This window comes from Megascapheus bottae, chromosome X (genome assembly GCF_031878675.1).
Source record: "Megascapheus bottae isolate mThoBot1 chromosome X, mThoBot2.hap1, whole genome shotgun sequence".
In the NCBI taxonomy this organism is placed as follows: Eukaryota; Metazoa; Chordata; class Mammalia; order Rodentia; family Geomyidae; genus Megascapheus; species Megascapheus bottae.
The window spans coordinates 68674315-68696254 of NC_143547.1; the positions used below are offsets into that span (position 1 = coordinate 68674315).

The following is a 21940-nucleotide window of genomic DNA, read 5'->3' on the forward strand; positions in this document are numbered from 1 at the left end:
CCTAGCATGCACAAAGGCCTGGGTTCAATTCCTTGGTACCACATACATAGAAAAAAGCCGGAAGTAGTGCTGAGGCTCAAGTGGTAGAGCTCTAGCCTTGAGAAAGTCCAAGGACAGTGCTCAGGCCCTGAGCTCAAGCCCAGGACTGGCAAAAAACAAAAAACAAACAAATAAAACAGTAAAGAAAAAAAAATTTAAAAAAAATCTGAATGTGTAAGTCCTGAAGGGCTGAGAAGACATTGGTTGAGTTGTCTGGAATATAAACATAACATCCAACTGTACAGTTGCCCAGGATCCATCTTGGGCTGTATTAAGAATGTCTAAAGCCATCCTATTTTTGAGGACAGCTTGCCTCATCATTTTCTTTTTGCCAGTCCTGGGCTTGAGCTCAGGGCCTGAGCCCTATCCTTGGACTTTCTCAAGGCTAGAGCTCTACCACTTGAGCCTCAGCACCACTTCCAGCTTTTTCTATGTATGTGGTACCGAGGAATCGAACCCGGTCTTTGTTCATGCTAGGCAATCACTCTACCACTAGGCCCAACTCCCAGCCTTGCCTCATCATTTTTAAAGATGAGTTAGTTCTTCATTATAGCCCAGGGAATAATAATCCGATAAAGGATAACCTTTTATATATCTTTTTTTTTGTCCATTGTGGGGCTTAAACTCTGGGCCTGATGTTGACCCTGAGCTCTTCAACTCAAGACTACCGCCCTACCCCTTGAGCCACAGTGACACTTATAGTTTTCTAGTGGCTAATTGGAGATAAGAGTCTCACAGACTTCAGTGCCTGGGCTGGCTTTGAACCACAATCCTCAGATCTCAGTCTCCTGGGAGATAGGATTACAGGTCTGAGCCACCGCGCCCAGCTTACCTCCTATACATTTTAAGTTAACAAAATGTTATTGAACAGAAAGACAACAGCAGGTTTATCAAACCATTAAGGTGATCTGCAGAAGCCTCCTTGCTTTTGAAGTGGAATCTCAAGTGTTTTAGAGGTTCACATGTATAGCAGTCCCGGGGTCCTTGGTCTAGGTGAATCTGAAAGCTGGAACTTAAGATGGAAGAGACAAAGGTTTTATATCCAAGCAGAAATATCAGACAATTATCAGTGTGTTGAGAAGAACCATGTAGGGTCACTTCCATCTAGGTAGAAGTTTATCTAAAGAAATTTGGGCACAGAAGGGATTAAAGCCATTTTTGTAGCCAGGAGCATGGCCTAGTGGCTGAGTGCTTAGCTATCATGCACGAAGACCTGGGTTTGATTCCTCAGTGCCACATATGTAGAAAAAGCTGGAAGTGGTGCTGTGGCTCAAGTGGTAGAGCTCTAACCTTGAGAAAGCCCAAGAACAGTGCATAGGCCCTGAGCTCAAGCCCCAGGACCAGCAAGGGAAAAAAAAGTCTTTTTTTTTTGCCAGTCCTGGGCTTGAGCTCAGGGCCTGAGCACTGTCCTTGGACTTTCTCAAGGCTAGAGCTCTACCACTTGAGCCTCAGCACCACTTCTGGCTTTTATCTATGTATGTGGTACCGAGGAATCGAACCCGGGTCTTCATGCATGCTAGGCAAGCACTTTAACCACTAGGCCAAACTCCTGGCCCAAAAAGTCATTTTTGTATAGCAGGCCAGGGCAGCTTGTTTAGAGCTCTGGCCTGTAAAAGCATTTCCCTGGCTGACTAAGGAGCCTGACCTTTGGTGACCCTTACAGTGTGTAACAGCTACCTCTGTGGCTTTCCAGACAGCATTTAATAGGGATAAGATCTTACATTCACGTTTTATTGTGGAGTTACAATACCAAGAAAGTATATTTAGAATCAGTAAGGTCTTTCTGCATGAATGTGTGAGGTTTATTAGCACAAATGGCTAGGTATACTATTGAGGCTCCAGCTAGAAGAGTATTTTGACTAATATTCCAGCCTTATCCTCTTTCTCTGACGAGATGAATTTATATGGCCAGTGCCAGATAAAAATTAGTAAGAAATTAGGGTCTTAAGCATCTAGATATGGAGGTCTGGGATTTTAATTTTAAGCTAATCCTCATTTGACAATCCTAGTTTCTTAATACCCATTATTACAGATGACTGATAGGCAAGGGTGCAAGTTCCTGCCCAATTAGCAAGTAGATAGACATGGGCATTAGAAAGGATGCTTACAAACTATTTTTCTATGACCTCCCAGCTTTGATTACTTTGGGTTTAAAATATTTTTTTGTTGGTGATGGGATGAACTCTGGGCCTGAGTGTTGTCCCTGAGCTCTTCAGCTCAAGGCTACAGCCCTTCCCCTTGAGCCACAGCACCACTTCCAGTTTTCTGGTGGTTAATTGGAGGTATTGAGGACTTGCATGCCCAGGCTAGCTTTGAACCATAATTCTCAGATCTCAGCCTCCTGAGTAGCTAGTATTACAGGCGTGAGCCAGCAGCACCTGGCCCAGCTTTGATTTCTTTTGAAGTGCCAAGCGTAAGTGAGTCCAGGATCTGACATCAGCTCTGTCATCTGAGCAGTACTTGTTACTGACTACCATCTCTGCCATCTGAGCAGTTCCTTTGACTGCTTCTAGATATTCCTTCACTTTGTCCCAGGAGTGTCTTTTCAATGGAATAAATGCCCCATTGGCATTTCCCTTGATAAGGTCACTTGACTTGAACTCAGGGCCTGAGTGCAATCCCTCAGCTGTCCAGCTCAAGGCTAGCGCTCTGCGACTTTGAACCCCAACACTGCACTTTCTGCTTTTTTCAGCACTCTGCTGGTAGATTAGAATTAACAGTCTCACAGGGACTTTTTTCTGTCTGGGCTGGCTTGGAACCACAGTTTTCAGATCAAGGAGTCTTTACAAAGGCCACTTTATTTCAATTAAAGCAAGCTGGGTGCTTGCCCAGCATGCACAATGACTGGGTTCAATTCTTTGGTACCACAAACACAGGAAAAGCCCGAAATGCTAGCACTCTACCATTTGAGCCATAGCACCACTTCCAGCTTTTTCTATATATATAATGCTGAGGAATCGAACCTAGGGATTCATGCATGCTAGGCAAGCACTCTTATCACCAGGCCAAACTCCTGGCCCAAAGTACTACTGAAATTTAAAGTTTCATTTTAGGCCATGGTATGTACACTAACTTACATTGAGATCAAATTGAATTACACAGAGACAAAGGGTTTTTGTTGTTGTTGTTGTTGTGTTGTTGTTGTTGTTTTGCCAGTCCTGGGCTTCAGCTCAGGGCATGAGCACTGTCCATAGGCTTTCTCAAGGCAAGAGCTCTACCAGTTGAGCAACAGCACCACTTCTGGCTTTTTTCTATGTATGTGGGACTGAGGAATTGAACCTGTGTCTTCATGCATACTAGGCAAGCACTTTACCACTAGGCCAAACTCCCAGCCCCTAAGGGTTTTTTGTTTTTGTTTTTTAGCCCTCTTTTAAATCTTTCCAATTTTCTTAATGTGTTCCATGATTTTTTCAGTGCTTCTTTAAGAGAGAAATAAACAGAAACACCTATTGGAATGAGCATAGCCACCTATCTAAAGGGATGAGCCATATCTTCATGCTGGTCCTAGGGCTGTATGGACTACCCCTTATCTGCCAGCTCATTTTTACCCATACAATATGGGCCACACCAGCCCACCCTATTTGGCTACGTCCTGGTGCTTGGGTCTTACCATGTCCTGAAGGGAGGATGTCTTCTTGCTCCCACACAGCCTGGAGACAGGGCATCCCGAGATCCTGGGAGGGCAGCCTTTTTTCCTTAGGAGTACCCAGAAGCAGAAGTGAACCAATGCTCTCTCTCCTTGGTTTCCTCCTTTCTAAACTGAATCAAGCCTATACCAGTTTATACTTGCCCCTTTTAGGGCTCAGATGAGCTGTGCGTTCCTCCTTGGGTGAATTAAGCCTTTCCTTGGGCATCCCCAGATGATTCCTTGATTCCTGAATGAGAGTTTTAGACAGAGAAGAATAAACAATGTCTTTGACATCGATTTAAAACACTTTACCATTTACCTTCATGATACTTCTTCCCAGATTTAACAGTGGAGGGGAATAAATCCCAAGTCCTCAAAAGATTCATACTTTCGTTAATCCAGATAACTCTCAACTACAGTATTAATGTATCTTTAATCATATATAAATCCAGTCATGAAAAAAGAGAAGCTATATTTTGGGATGTTGAATTTTGGAATGTCTAGCATCCTGCAAATAGCCAATTGTCACAAAGACCAGTAGCCCCTAAACGAATTTGAACCAAGTTTTTAAAGACAACAGCCACAAGTCTAAGTGGAGACCAAGCCTCAGCAACTCATTTACACACAAGCAGAGCACAGGAGCCCCTACAGAGAGCATCTACATATTCCTCAAAGCAGAGTCCTCCAGGCTCCAACTATTGAGCCAGGCATCTGCAAATGAAAGGATGGCTTGTCTCACCTCCAGGCCAACAGGCTGGGGAGGAATGGTCCCCACCCCCACCTGGCCAGGCACCTGGATGGCTGACATTTTTCTCACTTCACTAACAACTGTGTGTATTATTGACTAAGTTTTCACACACACTTGTACACACACACACACACACACACACACACAACTTGTGCCCAAATCTTTTTTTTTTTTTTGCCAGTCCTTGGGATTGAACTCAGGGCCTTAGTTCTGCTTGCCAAGCATGCACCAAGACCTGGGTTTGATTCCTCAGTACCACATACATAGAAAAAAAGCCAGAAATGGAGCTGTGGCTCAAGTGGTAGAGCTCTAGCCTTGAGAAAGCCCAAGGATAGTGCCCAGGCCCTGAGTTCAAGGCCCAGGACTGGCAAAAAAAGACTTGTTATAATCCTTCATTTTCATAAAGGATATACTGGAATTGAGTCTTTGAATACGCTTGCCACCCTGGATTCCTCTAGGTACCACACCTGGCTGAGGATTTCAGAATCACTCACTCCTGGGCGTTGATTCTTCTGAGCCTTCCCAATGGGATTGGGCATCAGGGGGTTCCCTCATGGGGCCAAACACCTTGCCCTCTATCCCCCTAAGTGCAGACCCAACCATTCTACTTCCTCCCCTTCCCACCCTGCGGGAATGATAAGGGACCTGGAAGCAAAAAAGAAGCCAGGACTTGGAGAGTTGCATAGTGTGGAAACAAAGAGGGAGCCAGAGTGTAAAGGGGTGCCTATATAAAGTTGCTCAAGAGCAAAGGGAGCAGGGTAGAGGAAGGAACCCAGAAGCCAAAGAGGGAACCTGGGAGCCTAACAACGTGGCTGAGACTGAAGAGGGTATGGGGGGGGAGCTCAAATTGGGAATCTGGGAGCAGAACCTGGGAATGGAAGAGGCAATTGGGAGATGTAGAAGGAGGGGCCGAGAAATAAAGAGGGAACCCTGGAGCCCTAGCACTCAGTTCAAAGTCAACCTGGGTACGAAAGTCTGTAATATCTCCAATTAACCACCAGAAAACAGGAAGTGGCTCTGCAGCTCAAGGAGTAGGTAGCCTTGAGCTGAAGAGCTCAGGGACAGTGCCCAGGCCGAGTTCAAGCCCCATGACCCACAAAAAGAAGGAAAGAAAGAAAGAAAAGAAAATGGTCATACAATTGGAGAAACATTTACACCAATCATAACAGACATGCAAATGAAGGGCTGTGTTTACACCAATCCTAGAGTATTTTACCTACAAATAAAGTTTTGTTTGAACTACAGTACGGTCATTTATTCAGATGAGGGGGGGTGGTGGTTTTTTTGCTGTTTTTGTGGGTCATGGGGCTTGAACTCTGGGCCTTGGCACTGTCCCTAAGCTCTTCAACTCAACACTAGCTAGTGATCTGCTACTTTGAGTCACAGTGACATTTCAAGAAGTGAAGTATTTAAATGAGAGTAAAATTGCAGTTTAACCGGTGATGATGGGCTCATAACTGTAATCCTAGCTAATCAGTGTAGATTTAAATTAAGTTAGGCCAATGAAAGGACAACTCCACACAGAATTCAGGCAAGAAGAAAAAATTTTATTCTAAACTGAACCTGCCCAAGGATACATGGTGAAATCACATGGCAGAAGGGGCATGGAGTGTTTTGGCCTGCACTTACATAGGGAAGGCAGTAGGGAGGTATGGCCAGGTGAGGGGAATGTGTGGTCATTCTGGATACCTAGATGTGACTTCAGAGTTTGGGACCCTCCCATGGTCCAACGGGAAATTGGGGAGGGGCATTCCAGGATGAACCTCAGAGAAGCTGGAGGTGACAGCCTCCAGGTATGCTAGTTACCTAGGTAACTCAGGTACTGGGCGGAGACTTAGCCAAGACTAGAGGGGCACTACAGAAAGGCCTTCCCAGGTTGAACCTTACAATAAGAAGGCTGAGATCTGAGGATCATAGTTCAAAGCCAGACAGGAGAGGAAAGTCCTTGAGACTCTCCTCTCAAATTATCTACCTAAAAACGCAAGTATAGCTATAGCACAAGTGGTAGAGTACTAATGAGCAAAATACCTCTAGGACAGTACCTAATCACTGAGATAAGGCCTCAGAACAACAACAAAAAGCCTGCAGTTCTTTAAGATGATGCATTGGGTCAAACATAGGTAAAGACATATGCGGATGACAGCCTATGTTTACACCAATTAGAGTTATTTGTGAAGATGAATACAGAACAGTTGTTCTATGTAAATGAAGAACTGTGTTTCTGCCCATCACAGTAAAGTACTTATACAGATGAAGGCAGAATCTAAACTATCACAGTGTAGTCCTTAATGCAGACGAAGGGCATAGTCTGACCTGTCACAGTCCGGTCTTTTTCAGAGATGAAAGGCAGTTTGTATCAACATGAACACAATACAGTAAGTCTATGTAAATGAAGGATGTGCTTCTGCTAATCACAATAAAGTCCTTTTTGCAGATGAAGGTATAAGTCTGTCCTACCACATTGTAGTCCTTTAGGGAGAAAATTGTAGGAAGATGACTGGAAAAGAGTAGTTGTTTGCAATAAAGGACTGTGTTTCTGCCAATCCAGTAGTTAAGTCCTTTTTTGCAGATGAAGGCGTGAATCTGACCTATCACAGCACAGTCCATTACAGAGAAAAAAGACTAGCAACCTGAACATAATAGAGTATGTAATAGAGCATGTATTCACAAATGCAGGGCTGTGTTTTTGTCAATCACAGTAAAGTCATTTTATGCAGATAAAAAGATATCTGACTGATCACAGTGCAGTTCTTCAAGGAGATGAAAGATAGTTTGAAGCTGGCTGATGCCTGTAATCCTAGCAATTTTAGAGGCTGAGACCTGACAAATGTGGCTGGAAGCCAGCCTAGGTGGGAAATTCCATGGGACTCTTAACTCCAATAAACTATTCAGAGAAATCTGGAATTGACACTGTGGCTCCCGTGGTGGAGTGCTAGCCTTAATTATAATGAAGCTCAGAGACTACGCACAGGCTAGCTTTCAAGCCCCAGGACCAGGCCAGGAAAAAAAAAGGAATAAGGATGGCAGTTTCTCCAAATATAAATGCAATGCAGTAACAATGCAAATGAAAGACTGTTTTTCTGCCAATCACAGTAAAGTCCTTTATGCAGAGCAAGGGATGAGTATGATCTCTCACAGTGGAGTCCGTTAGGGATAAGAACACAGGTAAAGACTTATATGAAGATGAAAGACTATGTTTACACCAATTAGAGTACAGTTATTTGTGAAGGCAAATCAAATACAATCATCCTACGTACATGAAGGACTGTGTTTCTGCCACAGTAATGTACTTTATACAGACGAAGGGCAGAATTTGAACACAGTGTAGTCCTTTATGCAGATGAAGGGATGAATCCAACCTATCCCAATACAGTCCTTTAGGGATAAGAACACAGGTAAAGGAACAACAGTAATGAAAGATGGCAGCCACCAAAGCTTTGGGAGTAAAAGTCTCTTACAATTTCCACCTGTTGGAGGAACTTGAAGAAGATCAGAAGGGAGGTAGGAGATGGCAGAGATAGCTGGGTCTGGAAGATGACAAAGATATGACTCTTACCAGATGGACAGGGATGATAATTGGGCCCCCAAAAATGATTTATAAAAACCCAATATAAAGCCTTAAAATAGAATACTGAGAAGCAACCCCATTTGTAGTATTTGTAACAAAAATTAATACGAATGCAGTTCATAGTTCTTTTTTGCCAGTTCTGGGCCTTGAACTCAGGGCCTGAGAACTGTCCTTGGGCTTTCTCAAGGCTAGAGCTCTACCACCTGAACCACAGCACCACTTCCATCTTTTTTGTATGTATGTGGTACTGAGAAATCGAACCCGGGTCTTTGTGCATGGTAGGCAAGAACTCTACCATTAGGCCAAACTCCCGGCCCCAAAGTTAATAGTTCTAATGGAGTACTGAATCCCAGAGTGATATCCATGCTAACGAACTGGCAGAACTAGTATAGCAGCAAAGTTGACTTGCAAGAGCTCTGGTGTCTAAAGAAAACATGAAACTCCCCTAGCTGCCAGAAGGACATTGTTAGAGCAACAATTGAAGAAAGCCATCTCTTGATTTCTGGCCACCATCCTCCACAGTAGTCAGTTTCTTAATCTGTCTCTAGACCTCCAAGTACTGGAAAGGAAGCTCCCACTCCAAGCAATTCGTCCTAAAATAGTGTACATCACACTAATTCTTTTTGTTTGAAATATACGAGTTGTGCTGTAAAGGGGAAAAATAACCCACAAGACCAATCACAGTATAGTCCTTTCCAGAGATGAAAGGTAGTTTGTATCAAAATGAACGAAATACAGTAAGTCTATGCAAATGAACTGTGGCAAAAAATATGAATGGAATCAAGTAGGTCCATGTAAATGAGGGATTGTTTCTGCCAATCACAGTAAAGAACATTATGCAAATGAAGGGCTGAATCTACCCTATCACAGTGCAGGCCTTTACTGAGAATCTACCTATCACAGTTCGGTTCTTCCCTGAGATGAAAGAATACTAACGGTGAATGTAATAGAGTGGATGTATGCAAATACATCTGCAGGACTGCTTCTGCCAATTACACTAAGGTTCTTTATGCAGATGAAGGGATAAGTTTGATCTATGACAGTGTAGTCATTTTCTAACATGAAAGAGTCTGAAGCCCAGGGCTGGTGGCTCTTGCCTGTAATCATCGCTACTAAGGAGACTAAGAGCTGATGATCATGGTTTAAAACCAGACCAGGCAGAAAAGTCTGTGAGAGTCTTATCTGCAATATACAACTGAATTAACATTGTGACTCCAGTAGTGGAGCAGTAGACTTAAGCAAAAAGCAGCTCATGGACTTAAGCAGTAGACTTAAGCAAAAAGCATCTTAGCCTAGCATTAGAGCCCAAACACCTCGCTAAAAAAAAAAAAGAGGTGGGGGGGAGTGGGAAAGAAAGGGGCGGGAGTGTGCCTACTGGTAGAGTGCTTGCCTAGCATGCACAAAGACCCGGGTTTGATTCCTCGGTACCACATGCATAGAAAAAAAGACAAAAGTGGTGTTGAGGCTCAAGTGGTAGAGCTCTAGCCTTGAGAAAGTCCAAGGACAGTGCTCAGGCCCTGAGCTCAAGCCCAGGACTGGCAAAAAAAAGCTGGAAGTTGTTCTGTGACTCAAGTGGTAGAGCACTAGCCTTGAAGAAAACACATTTAGTGTTCAGGCTTCCAGTTCAAGGCCCAGGACAATCAAATTTGTTTAAAAAAAAAAGAACTACCAACAGAAATAAAATATAGCCACTCTATGCAAATGAAGGACTTTTTCTACCAATCACATCAGAGTCTTCCGGGACGATGAAGGGGTTGAATCTGACCTATCACAGTACAGACCTTTAGAAAGAAGAAAGAGTAACAAAATGAATACGATCTAGGTGCATGCAAATGAAGGGTTGTGTTTCTGCCAATCACAGTAAAGTCCTTTTATGCAGTTGACGGGATGAATCTGACCTATTATAATGCAGTCCTATAAGGAGAAGAAAGACAGTATGAAGCTCACTGCTGGTGGCTCATGCCGGTAATCCTAGGTACTAAGGAGTCTAAGATCTGAAAATTGCGGTTGGAATTCAGCTTGCGGTTTGAATCCAGCCCGGGCAGAAAAGTCCGCGAGACTCTTATCTGCAGTGTACAACTGAGTGAAAGCTGGAATTAACACTGTGGCTCCAATGGTGGAGTGCTAGACTTAATAAAAAAGAAGCACTTTGACAGCACTCAGCCTAGTGTTCAACCCTCAGCACCACGTCAAAAAAGAAAAAAAGAGGGGGGGAAAGATGGGGAAAGAAAGTGGCCAGGAGTGTGGCCTCGTGGTAGAGTGCTTGCCTGGCAAGCAAGAAGCCCTGGTTTTGATTCCTCGGTACCAATACATAGAAAAAGCCGAAGTTGTTCTGTGATTCAAGTGGTAGGAAAGCACATCGATAGTGCTCAGGCCTCAAGTTCAAGCCCCAGGACAGGCAAATTTAACAGAAAGGAAGGGAAGAGGGGGAGAAGAAAAAGAGGAGGGGAGAGAGAGAGAGAGAGAGAGAGAGAGAGGGAGGGAGGGAGGGAGGGAGGGAGGGAGGGAGGGAGGGAGGGAGAGAGAGAGAGAGAGAGAGAGAGAGAGAGAGAGAGAGAGAGAGAGAGAGAGGCCATTTCTACCAACAGAAATATAATACAGTTACTATGCAAATGAAGGACTTTTTCTGCCAATCACAGTGAAGACTTCCGGGATGATGAAGGGGCTGAATCTGACCTATCACAGTGCAGAACTTTAGAAAGAGGAAAGAGTAGCAAAATAAATACGATCCAGGTGCATGCAAATGAAGGGCTGTGTTTCAACCAATCATAGTAAAGTCCTTTTATGCAGTTGATGGTATGAATCTGACCTATCACAGTGCAGACCTTTAGAAAGAGGAAAGAGTAGCAAAATGAATACGATCCAGGTGCATGCAAATGAAGGGCTGTGTTTCAACCAATCATAGTAAAGTCCTTTTATGCAGTTGATGGGATGAATCTGACCTATCACAGTGCAGACCTTTAGAAAGAGGAAAGAGTAGCAAAATGAATATGATCCAGGTACATGCAAATGAAGGGTTGTGTTTCAACCAATCATAGTAAAGTACTTTTATGCAGTTGATGGGATGAATCTGACCTATTACAGTGCAATCCTACAAGGAGAAGAGAGTTTGAAGCCTAGTACTGGAGGCTCATACCTGTTATCCTCACTATAAGGTGATTAAAATCCGATGCTCGCAATTGGAAGTCGGCTGGCGGTTTGAATCCAGCCCAGGCAGAAAAGTCTGTGAGACTGTTATCTGCAATATAAAACTGAGAGAAAGCTGGAATGAACACTGTGTCTCCCGTGGTGGAGCGCTAGATTTAAGCAAAAAGCAGCTTATGGACAGCGCTCAGCCTAGCGTTCAAGCCTCGGTACCGCCCCAAAATAAGAGGGGAGGGGGAGAAAGGTGCCAGGAGTATGGTCTAATGGGAGAGTGATTGCCTAGCATGCATGAAGACCTGGGTTTGACTCCTCGGTACCACAAATATAGAAAAAAGCTGAGTGCTGTTCTGTGATTCAAGTGGTAGAATGATGGCCTTGAGGAAAGCACATTGACAATGCTCAGGGTGATTTCCATCAACAGAAATATAATCCAATGACTATGCAAATGAAGGACTTTTTCTGCCAATCACATTAGTCTTCCGGGACGATGAAGGGGTTGAATCTGACCTATCACAGTACAGACCTTTAGAAAGAAGAAAGAGTAACAAAATGAATACGATCCAGGTGCATGCAAATGAAGGGTTGTGTTTCTGCCAATCACAGTAAGGTCCTTTTATACAATTGAGAATGAATCTGACCTATTATAGTGCAGTCCTATAAGTAGAAGAAAGACAGTTTGATGCCCAGTGCTGGTGGCTCATCCCCGTAATTCTCGGTACTAAAGAGTCTAAGATCTGAAAATTGCGGTTGGAAGTCAGCTTGCGGTTTGAATCCAGCCCGGGCAGAAAAGTCCGTGAGACTCTTATTTGCAATGTACAACTGAGAGAAAGCTGAAATTAACACTGTGGCTCCAGTGGTGGCGTGGTAGACTTAATATTAAAAAAAAAAAAAGCAACTCATTGACAGCTCTCAACCTAGCGTTCAAGCCTCAGCCAAAAAAAAAAAAATCAAAAAAAGAAACGGGGAGCGGAGGGGATGGGGAAGGGACCAGGAGTGTATTCTAGTGGTAGAGTGCTTGCCTAGCTTGCATGAAGCATAATACCATAACTCTATGCAAATGAAGGACTTTTTCTACCAAGCACAGTAAAGTCTTCTGGGGCTATGAAGGAGCTGCATCCGACCTATCACAGAGCAGTCCTTTAGAAAGAAGAAAGACTTTAATAAATACAATCCAGGTACATGCAAATAAAAGGCCGTGTTTCTACCAATCACAGTAAAGTCTTTATGCAGCCTATGAAGTGACTTTGACGTCTTGTAAAGCAGTCCTTCAAGGAGCTGAAAGTCCATTTGAAGCTGGATACCGTGGGCTCGTGCCTTTAGTCCTAACTATTCTAGAGGCTGAGATCTGACAAACGTGGCCAGATGAAGGGATGAGTCTGACCTATGACAGTGCAGTCATTTTCGAACATCAAAGAGTTTGAAGCCCAATGTTGATGGCTTATGCCTATAATGCTCGCCAGTAAGGAGACTAAGATGTGATGAACAAGGTTTAAATTACCGGCAGTGTTTCCTAGTGGTACAGTGCTTGCATAGCATGCCTGAAGACCGGATTCGATTCCTCCATACCACTTACATAGAAAAAAAATTGGAAGTGGTGCTGAGGTTCAAGTGGTACAGCTGTAACCTTGAGAAAGCTCAAGGACAGTGCTCAGGACCTGAGTGCTAGGCCCAGGACTAGCAAAAACAAACAAACAAAAAAACAAAGGTCAGGTCACGCTTTTAATCCAACCTAGGCAGAAAATCTGTGAGAGTCTTATGTGGAATGTACAACTGAGAGAAAGCTGGAATTAACTTTGTGGTTCCAGTAGTGGAGAGCTAGCCTTAGGTAAAAAGAAGCTCATGGACAGCACTTCACTCTAAAGTTCAAGCCCAAGCACCCTAGAAAAAAATAAAAATAAATTAAAAAATAAAGGTTAAAAAGGTGATTTCCACCAACAGAAATATATATGCAAATAAACGACTTTTCTGCCATTCACAGTAAAATCATCTGTGCAGATGAAGGGCTGAACCTGACCTATCAAATTGCAGTCCTTTACTAATATGAATGACTGCCAACATTGTCAGAGACATTCTCCCCCTCCCTGAATTCTTAGTGTAAGAACGGGACTGCATCTTGTAATTAGGTCACTAAGAAACACATGCCTGCTTGCGTTGATATGCAAACATCCTACCACCTGGCCTCTCCCCATAGCAGAAACAAACATCCTACTACCCGACCCCTACCCCTAGCGGTTCCTATACCCCAACCCCAACCCCCTCCCACCTCTCCTGAAGAGGCATATAAACACCTGTGTAAAAAATAAAATTTGCAGCTTGATCAGGATGCTTGTCTTGCTGGCTTCTTCGTGTCTCCTGTCCCTTTCATTCCTCCCTCTAGGTTCTTGGCCCTAGTTGATGTCCCGCTGGACGGGACACAATATGAATAAAATAGTCACTTAATGCACAAGAAAGACTGTGTTTTTGCCAATCACAAAGTCCTTTACATTAAAGTCACATTCTGACCTATCATAATGCAGTCCTTTATGGACAAGAAAAACTATCCATATGAATGCAATACAGTAGGTCTATGCACATGAAGGACTATGTTTTTCCAATCACAGTAAAGTCCTTTATACAGATGAAGGGATGAGTCTGACCTATCACAGTATAGTCAGTTACAGAGATGAAAGAATTTGAAGCTACGTGGAAGTGGCTCATGTCTTAAATCCTAGCTACTCAGGATGCTGAGATCAGAGGATTGTGGTGAGAGTCAGCACATACAGAAAAGCACCTAAGACTTTTTTGGTTGTTTTTGTTTTTAATTTTTGATTTTTTTTTTAGTCTTGGGGATTGAACTCCGGAACTAAGGACCTGGGTGCTTTCCCTAACCTTCTTTTGTACAAAGGTAGTACGCTACCACTTGAACCACAGCACCACTTATGGATTTATCTGAGTAGATTGGAGGTAAGAGTCTCCTTGGTGCCCACCAGTGGCTCATACCTGTAATCCTAGCTACTCAGGAGTCAGAGATTTGAGGATTGCATTTCAAAGCTAGCCCTGGCAAGAAAGTCTGTGAAACTCTTTATCTCCAAGTAACCACCAGAAAACTGGAGCCCTGTGGCTCAAAGTGTTAAGTTTTAGTCTTCAGGGTAAAAGTTCAGAGACAGTTCCCAGGGCCCTGAGTTCAAGTTCCATGACCAATACACACAAACACACACACAGTAGTCTCATAAACTTTTTTTTCCCAGGTTGGCTTTGAACAGCAATCCTCAGATACTAACTTCCTGAGTAGCTAGGATTACAGCTAAGAACCATGAGGGCTCGGCTTGTGAGACCGTTTTTGTTTGGTCAGTTGTGGGGCTTAAACTCAGGGCCTGGGCACTATACTTGAGCTTTTGTGCTCAGGGCTAGGCTCTATCAGTTTGAGCCACAGCTCTACTTTCCATTTTCTGGTTATTCATTTATCGGTGAGATTAAAAATCTCACAGATTCATGACCAGGAGCTTGGCTTAGTGGTAAGTCACTTGCTTAGTATGCACAAAGACCCAGGTTCAATTCCTCGGTACCACATACATAAAAAAAGCCAGAAGTGGTGCTGTGGCTCAAGTGGTAGGATTCTAACCTTGAGAAAACCCAGCGCGAGTGCTCAGGCCCTGAGCTCAAGCCAAGGACTGGCAAAAAAAAAATCTCATACAATGTCTTACTTAGGCTTGGCTTTTGACTGCAATTCTCAGATCTTAGCCTCCTGAGTAGCTAGGATTATAGGCATGAGCCACCAGTGCCTGGCTTTGTGAGACTCTTATTTCCAATTAATTACCAAAACAAAAGCCAGAGATTGATCATGTAGTAGAGCACTGGCCTTGAGCTTCCAAAGTCAAGAAGAGAGTTCAAGCCCCAAGATGGGCACAAGAAAAAAGTACAGTTTATTTTGCAAATGAAAAAATTCTTTGCACCAAACAGTACATTCATTTATGTAAATGAAATACAGTTTGATTTAGGCATAGTATAAAAAAGACTATATATGTACTATAATAGAGATCTTTATACAAATGAAGGACTATATTTGTACCATCCACAGCACAGTCCTTTATGCAAGTAATGTCTGCACTAAACACAATACAGTTCTTGACACAATTGAAGGACTACTTGCACCAAGCATAGTATAGTCCTTTACTCAATGGAAAAACTATATTCACACCAGTCACAGTATAGTTCATAAAGAATAAAATCTGTTTACATCACAGGAGAGACTTCCATGCAAATGCATGACTATGTTTGTACCAATCACAGTACAATCCTTTAGTATAGACCTTTATGCAATTGAAGCACTATGTATATACCAATGTCACTACAGTCCTTTATGATAACAATAAAGGAATAAAGCCAGGCCTAGGTGCCTTCACACATATTATCCTAGTTACTCAAACGGCTCAGATTTGAAGATCACTGTTTGAAGCCACCTTAGGTAGAAAATCCCTGAGACTCTTCAATTAACTGAAAAATGCCAGAAGTGGACCTGTGGCCCATGTGCAAGCCTCTAATGAAAAGCCTAAGAAAAAGTGTTCCTGCCTTGTGCTCAACCCCACTAATCACAAACACACATACATACACAAAGAATGTATATATTTGAGCCACAATATAATCCTTAAGGAAGGACTGTGTTTGTACTAGTAACAGTACAATCCTTTGTGCAGATGGACAATTCAGACCAAGCATAGTACAGTACTTTATGCAGATAAAGGCTTGAGATTGACCTATTACACTGTAGTCGTTTATGAAGATAAAGCACTGTGTTTGCACCCAGCAGGGTACAGTCCTTCTTGTCAATGAAGGACTGCGTGTGTATCCATCACAATTCAGACTTTCTTTGCAAATGAATTAATCGCATCAAGTATAATACTTAATATAAGCACATAAATTCCTGAATTTGTTCTGCCACTGGTCTGCCCTCCAGTCTTTTTTTTTTCCAGTCCTGGGCTTGAGCTCAGGGCCTGAGCACTGTCCTTGGACTTTCTCAAGGCGGGAGCTCTACCACTTGAGCCTCAGCACCACTTCCGGCTTTTTTCTATGTATGTGGTACAGAGGAATCGAACCTGGGTCTTCATGCATGCTAGGCAAGCACTTTAACCACTAGGCCAATCTCCCGGCCTATGCCCTCCAGTCTTTTAGGAAGATGAAAATAAATGTTGTACCCCAAACAGTACAGCCCTTCTGGAAATAAGATTCTTTATGGAGTAGGGACAGTAGCCTAGTAGTAGAGTGTTTGTCTAGCATGCACAAAGCCCTGGGTTTGATTCCTCAGTACCACATACTCAGAAAAAACTGGAAGTGGTGTTGTGGCTCAAGTAAAGTACCAAAGGACACTGCCCAGGCCCTGAGTTCAAGCCCCAGAACTGGCAAAAAAAAAGACTATATAAAAAGCAGTACAGACATTTATGAAAATAATGGACTATAATTGCTCCAATCACAGAACAGTTTTGTGGTGAAGATCTGTATTTGCACCAAACACAGTACACTCCCTTACAGAAATTAAGGATTGGGGCACCAGGAGTGTGGCCTAGTGGTAGAGTGTTTGCATAGCATGCACAAAGATCCAGGTTCGAATCCTGGGTACCACATACAGAGAAAGCTGGAAATGATGATGTCGCTCAAGTGGTAGAGCTCTAGCCTTGAGAAAGCCCAAGGACAGTGCTCAGGCCCTGAGTTCAAGCCCAGGGATTGGCAAAAAAAACAAAGGACTGGGTTGTACCACAATGAAGATCTTTATGAAGATGAAATACTGTGTATCTAACAGGGTATGGTCCTTTTGTAAATAAAACTCTATTGGCAAGAAACATACTACAATTTTTGGGTAGATGAAGAATGTAAGTAAAGGACTGTCTCCACCAAGAGTAGTACAGTCTTTTAGGTAGATGAAGAACTGTTTGGCCCATCACAGTACAGACCTTTAGGGAAAGAAAAGACTACTTTGCACCAAAAATGTACACTCCTTACGCAAATGAAGAATTTTATTTGCACCAATCACAGTATAGACTATTATGAAGCTAAAAGTCTGTATTTGCACCAGATACAATATTCAGCATTAGAGAGATACAGGACTATGCTTGCAGCAGACGTTACACATTTTTGCAAATTAAGGATAGTTTACAGAAAGCAAAGTATAGCTTAGTCCCAGTGGCTCACAACTGTAATCCTACCTACTCAGGAAGCAACCTGAGGATCATGGATTGAAGCTAGTGGTAAATTACCAAAAAAAAATAAAGCTGAAGTGTAGGGGTGGATCAAGTGGCATGCTGATAGTCTTTATCAAAAAGAAGCTCAGGGACAGTGCCCAAGCCGGTTCAGGGCCCAGAACTGGCCCCCCAAAAAGAAAGCACAGTTCTTTAAGCAGCTAAGGGATTATATATGCACCAATCACATAACAGTTCTGAACGAACATGCAAGATGATCTGAACAACAGTATCATTATGCATACAAATGAAAGACTGTGTTTGCAACAATCACAGTGAATTTCTTATTGAAATGAAGAACTGTGTTTGCTCAAAACACAATACAATATTTTGTGCAAATGGGGAGCTGTTTGCATCAATAATAGGACCCGGGACCCTCCAGAGGAGGAGGGAAGCACTTTTTTTTTTCTTTTTGGATCTTGATTCCAGTTTGCTTCGCTCTCGCTGGCTCTCCCTCTCTGTCTCTTTTTCCCCCCCCAACAGGGTCATTTTTGTAAATAAGGAATTGTTTATACGAAGCATAGTAGAGTATTTTATTATGTAGATTAAGGATTATATTTGCACCAACAACAGTATAGTCACTTATGATGAAGTTGGACTGTTTGAAGTGCTATATAGCTCTTTTTGAAAATGAAGATTTGTTTGTACAAACTGTAATTCTATTTTTTGTTGTTGTTTGCCAGTCCTGGGGTTTGCACTGTCCTTGGGCTTTCTCTAGGCTACTGCTCTACCACTTGAGCCACAGCACCATTTCCTGTTTTTTCCATGTATGTGGTACCAATGAATCAAACTTGGGTCTTTGTGCATATTAGGCAAGCACTTTACCACTAGACCAAACTCCTGGCCCCCAATTTTTTTTTTGCAGTCCTGGGGCTTGAACTCAAAGTCTAGGCATTGTCCTTGAGCTTTCTCAAGGCTAGTGCTCTACTGTTTGAGACAGAGCACCATTTCTGGCTTTTGTTTGTATGTTATAACCGAGGAATTGAACCCAGTGCTTCATGCATGCTAGGCACGCACTTTACTGCTAGGCCAAAGTTCTGGCCCCAAAATATAATTCTTAAAAAAACAAAAAGTAGTGCTTGCTCACACCTTTAATCCTAGCTAATCAGAAGGCTGAGACCTGAGGATTACTGTTGTAAATTAGACCAGGCAGGAAAATCTGGTATCCCACAAAAAGCCCAAAGTGGAGATTTGGCTCATTTAGTAGAGTGCTAGCCTTGAACACAAAACCTTAGGGACAGAGCCCAAGCCCCAAATTCAAGTCCTAGGACCAGAATATAAAAAATAAAATAAAAATAAGGGGCCGGGAGTTTGGCCTAGTGGTTAAAGTGCTTGCCTATCATGCACGAAGACCCGGGTTCGATTCCTCGGTACCACATACATAGAAAAAAGCCGGAAGTGGTGCTGAGGCTCAAGTGGTAGAGCTCTAGCCTTGAGAAAGTCCAAGGACAGTGCTCAGGCCCTAAGCTCAAGCCCAGGACTGGCAAAAAAAAAAAATAAAATAAAAATAAAAATAAAAAATGAGGGGCCATGGGGCTGGGAGGTTGGCCTAGTGGTAGAGTGCTTGCCTAGCATGCACAAAGACCCAGGTTTGATTTATTGGTACCACATACATGGAAAAAGCAGAAAATGGTGCTCTACCATTAGGCCACGTTCCTGGCCACAATCTGTGTTTTAAGAGCCCCCCCCCCAATTGATTGTGTTCAAAGAAGTTTGAGAATCACTGGCTTGGGATGCCTACTATACTGTAGTTTTGCTTACAATTCCTGGTGAATGCACCATTCTCTGCTGTGATTTGTGTCTGTTGAAAACCCAAAGAGCTCAGGAGTATTTCAAATGCACATTCTATCAAGTCTGTGCATCGTGCACAACATTCCTACTAAGAGATTATATGGCCAGGGGAGATCTTGCTCTTAGGTAATATTGATTTCCCTGAGTATCCTGGGGATTGTGTAGGGAAACTCTCATCAAAAAAATAATCTAGCCTGATGCGGGCATTGGTGGTTCACACCTGTAATCCTAGCTACTCTGGAGGCTGAGATCTGAGAATCATGGTTTGAAGCAGCCTGGGCAGGAAAGTCCTTGCGGCTCTTATGCCCAATTAACCACCAAAACAACCTGGAGTGCAGCTGTGGCTCCAGTGTTGAGTGCTAACCTTGAATGTAACCCTTCTATTAATTACAATAATAATAATTTTTAAAAAGAGTGCTAACCTTGTGCACAACAGCTCAGGGACAGCAGCCAGATCCTGATTTCAAGTCCCAGGATCAACTGGCATATGCACACTTACACCCCCCCTTAAAAAACAAAAACAAAAACAAAAACCTAGCTTGGTGCTTAAGTGCTTAGTCAGTCTCCAGTTAGCAGCAGAAGACGTAAATCTAAACATGCTTGGAAACAAAATGTCTGAAGGAAACTTGCCTTTTGTTTACTTTGAAATAAAGGTTAAATTACCATATCCCAAAAGCTGTTTGAGACTTCATCATCCAGCGCAGTCAGGTTCCTCCCAGTAGATTGTAAAAACCGAATAAGCATGTATGTCTAACTCCTTGTATTATAATTGCCTATGACTAAAAGCAGATTGCAACACTCCAGTCGTAAAAGGTGAAAATAAAGCTTTTCCTCGAGCAGAGGCCTTAACACAGTGCTGAAAACAGAGCAGGTACAGAATTCAGGATCTCCAAATAGCAGCTTTGATCATGCCAATATAATCACTTGAAAGGATTGCGGCTCAGTCTTATTCGTGCCCGGCCAACAACACATTCTAGCTGTTTTCTCCAAGCGTTCGCCAGATTTCAATAGCTCTTCGTATCACCAGATAGAAATAATCAAAAGATTCAGAGCGTTCGAACCTGAATTCAGATCACAGTTAAGCGCCCGCTTAGACCCATGATTACGCCATCAGTCCTCGCCACCAGGTCACTGCGTCCGTCACTTTCTTCCGACTCCTCATTGTCGCTCACTGCCGTTCCGTTCCGTTCTGCTTTCTCCGCTAAGCTGCTAGCAAAGACTGCTGACCCTTCGACTGATGAAAAAGATGTTCCAAACTTCTACCTCGTCCGCTTACCCGTGCCCAATGGCCCAATGACCTCAGAGAGCTATGGCGGTGGCAGTGCCCAAAGGGTCAGCGATCGGTACTCTTCATGAAAAGTCGGACACCATAGAGAAGAGCACTGCTTATTTCCTATGCACCCACAATCCTCTGCGCTACACCTCCGGCCCTCATTTTTAACCCCTTCGAATCCAGGTACTTTTGTGTGAACTTCTTGCTCACGGAGTTCTTTTAAAGAAAAAGGCGTTAAAGCTAGCCAGGCGCCTGTAATCCTACCTACTCAGGAGGCTAAGGATCACAGTTCGAAGCTATCTCGAGTAGAAAAGTCCCCGACAGGCTCTTATCTGCAATTGCTAGAGCACTAGCCTTAAGCACAAAGAGGCTCAGAGACAGCGCCCATGACCTGAGTTCAAGTCCCAAGACCGGGAAAAACACCCCCTGGCCCCTCCCCCCTCCAAAAAACATAAAAGCCGGACTGGGAGTTTGGCATAGTGGCAGAGTGCTTGCCTAGCATGCATGAAGATCTGGGTTGGATTCCTTGGTACAAGTGGGGCTGGGAGTTTGGCCTAGTGGTAGAGTGCTTGCCTAGCATGCATGAAGACCTGGGTTCGATTCCTCAGTACCACATACATAGAAAAAAGCCAGAAGTGGTGCTGTGGCTGAAGTGGGAGAGCTCTAGCCTTGATGAAGCTCAACTACAGTGCTCAGGTATGGAGCTAAGAGCCTGGGACTGGCAAGAAAAAAAAAAGAAAAAAGCTGGAAGTGGTGCTGTTGCTGAAGTGGTAGACTGCAGCCTTGAGAAAGCCCAAGGCTCAAGCCCTGATCAAGCCCCAGGACTGGCAAAAAAACAAAACAGAAACACCATAAAAGCTGCCAGCAACCAGGCGCCTGTAGCTCAGCCTGTAAATCCTAGCTACTCAGGTCTGAGGATCGAAGTTCACAGCCAACCCAAGCTTTGTGTGACTCTTACCCCCAATGAACCACCAGAAAACCAGAGGTGCTGTTTTGTGTCGCAGTGGTAGAGTGCTAGCCTTGAGCTAAAGAGTTCAGAGATAGTGCTCAGGCCCAGAATTCAATCCCCACAACCGAAAAAAAAAAAAAGCTGCAACCAAAGAAGAGGACTCAAATAGCAATAGTCATAACAAGTCCCAAGCTGCCTTTCATTCATTGTGCCACATAAGCCCCAATATTGCCCACTTTAATCAAGGCCACTAAAGAAAATAAGTACAAGATCCTCACTTCACCATTGTGCTACATACTATCAAAGATTTTGCCTATTTTGAAACAATACTGAGAAACCCTAATATATTCATTTTGATTCTGTCCAAAACACTATCTTTTGAGCCACAGCACCACTTCAACTTTTTCTGTGTATGTGATACTTAGGAATCAAACCCAGGGCTTTTTTGCATGCTATGCAAGCACTTTACCACTAGGCCACACTCCCAGCCCCAATAATGACAATTTCTTTCTTTTTTTTTTAATGTATGTGGTACCAGAAAATAGAATCTGGGTCTTCGTGGATTCTAGGCAAGCACTCTACCACTAGGCC

The 21940-nt window shown here is 43.3% G+C and overlaps 1 long non-coding RNA gene and 1 pseudogene across 1 annotated transcript; one reads left to right on the forward strand and one right to left on the reverse strand.

The window, feature by feature from the left end:
• Positions 1-477: 477 nt before the first annotated feature.
• Positions 478-20434, reverse strand: LOC150041279 (uncharacterized). The gene is made up of 4 exons (XR_016533737.1): positions 19791-20434; positions 11120-11234; positions 3650-3914; positions 478-1051 (listed from the first exon to the last, which is right to left on the reverse strand). It is a non-coding gene; the product is annotated as an uncharacterized LOC150041279 (long non-coding RNA).
• On the forward strand, positions 7835-8029 carry LOC150041280 (ubiquitin-conjugating enzyme E2 variant 1 pseudogene; annotated as a pseudogene).
• Positions 20435-21940: the final 1506 nt, after the last annotated feature.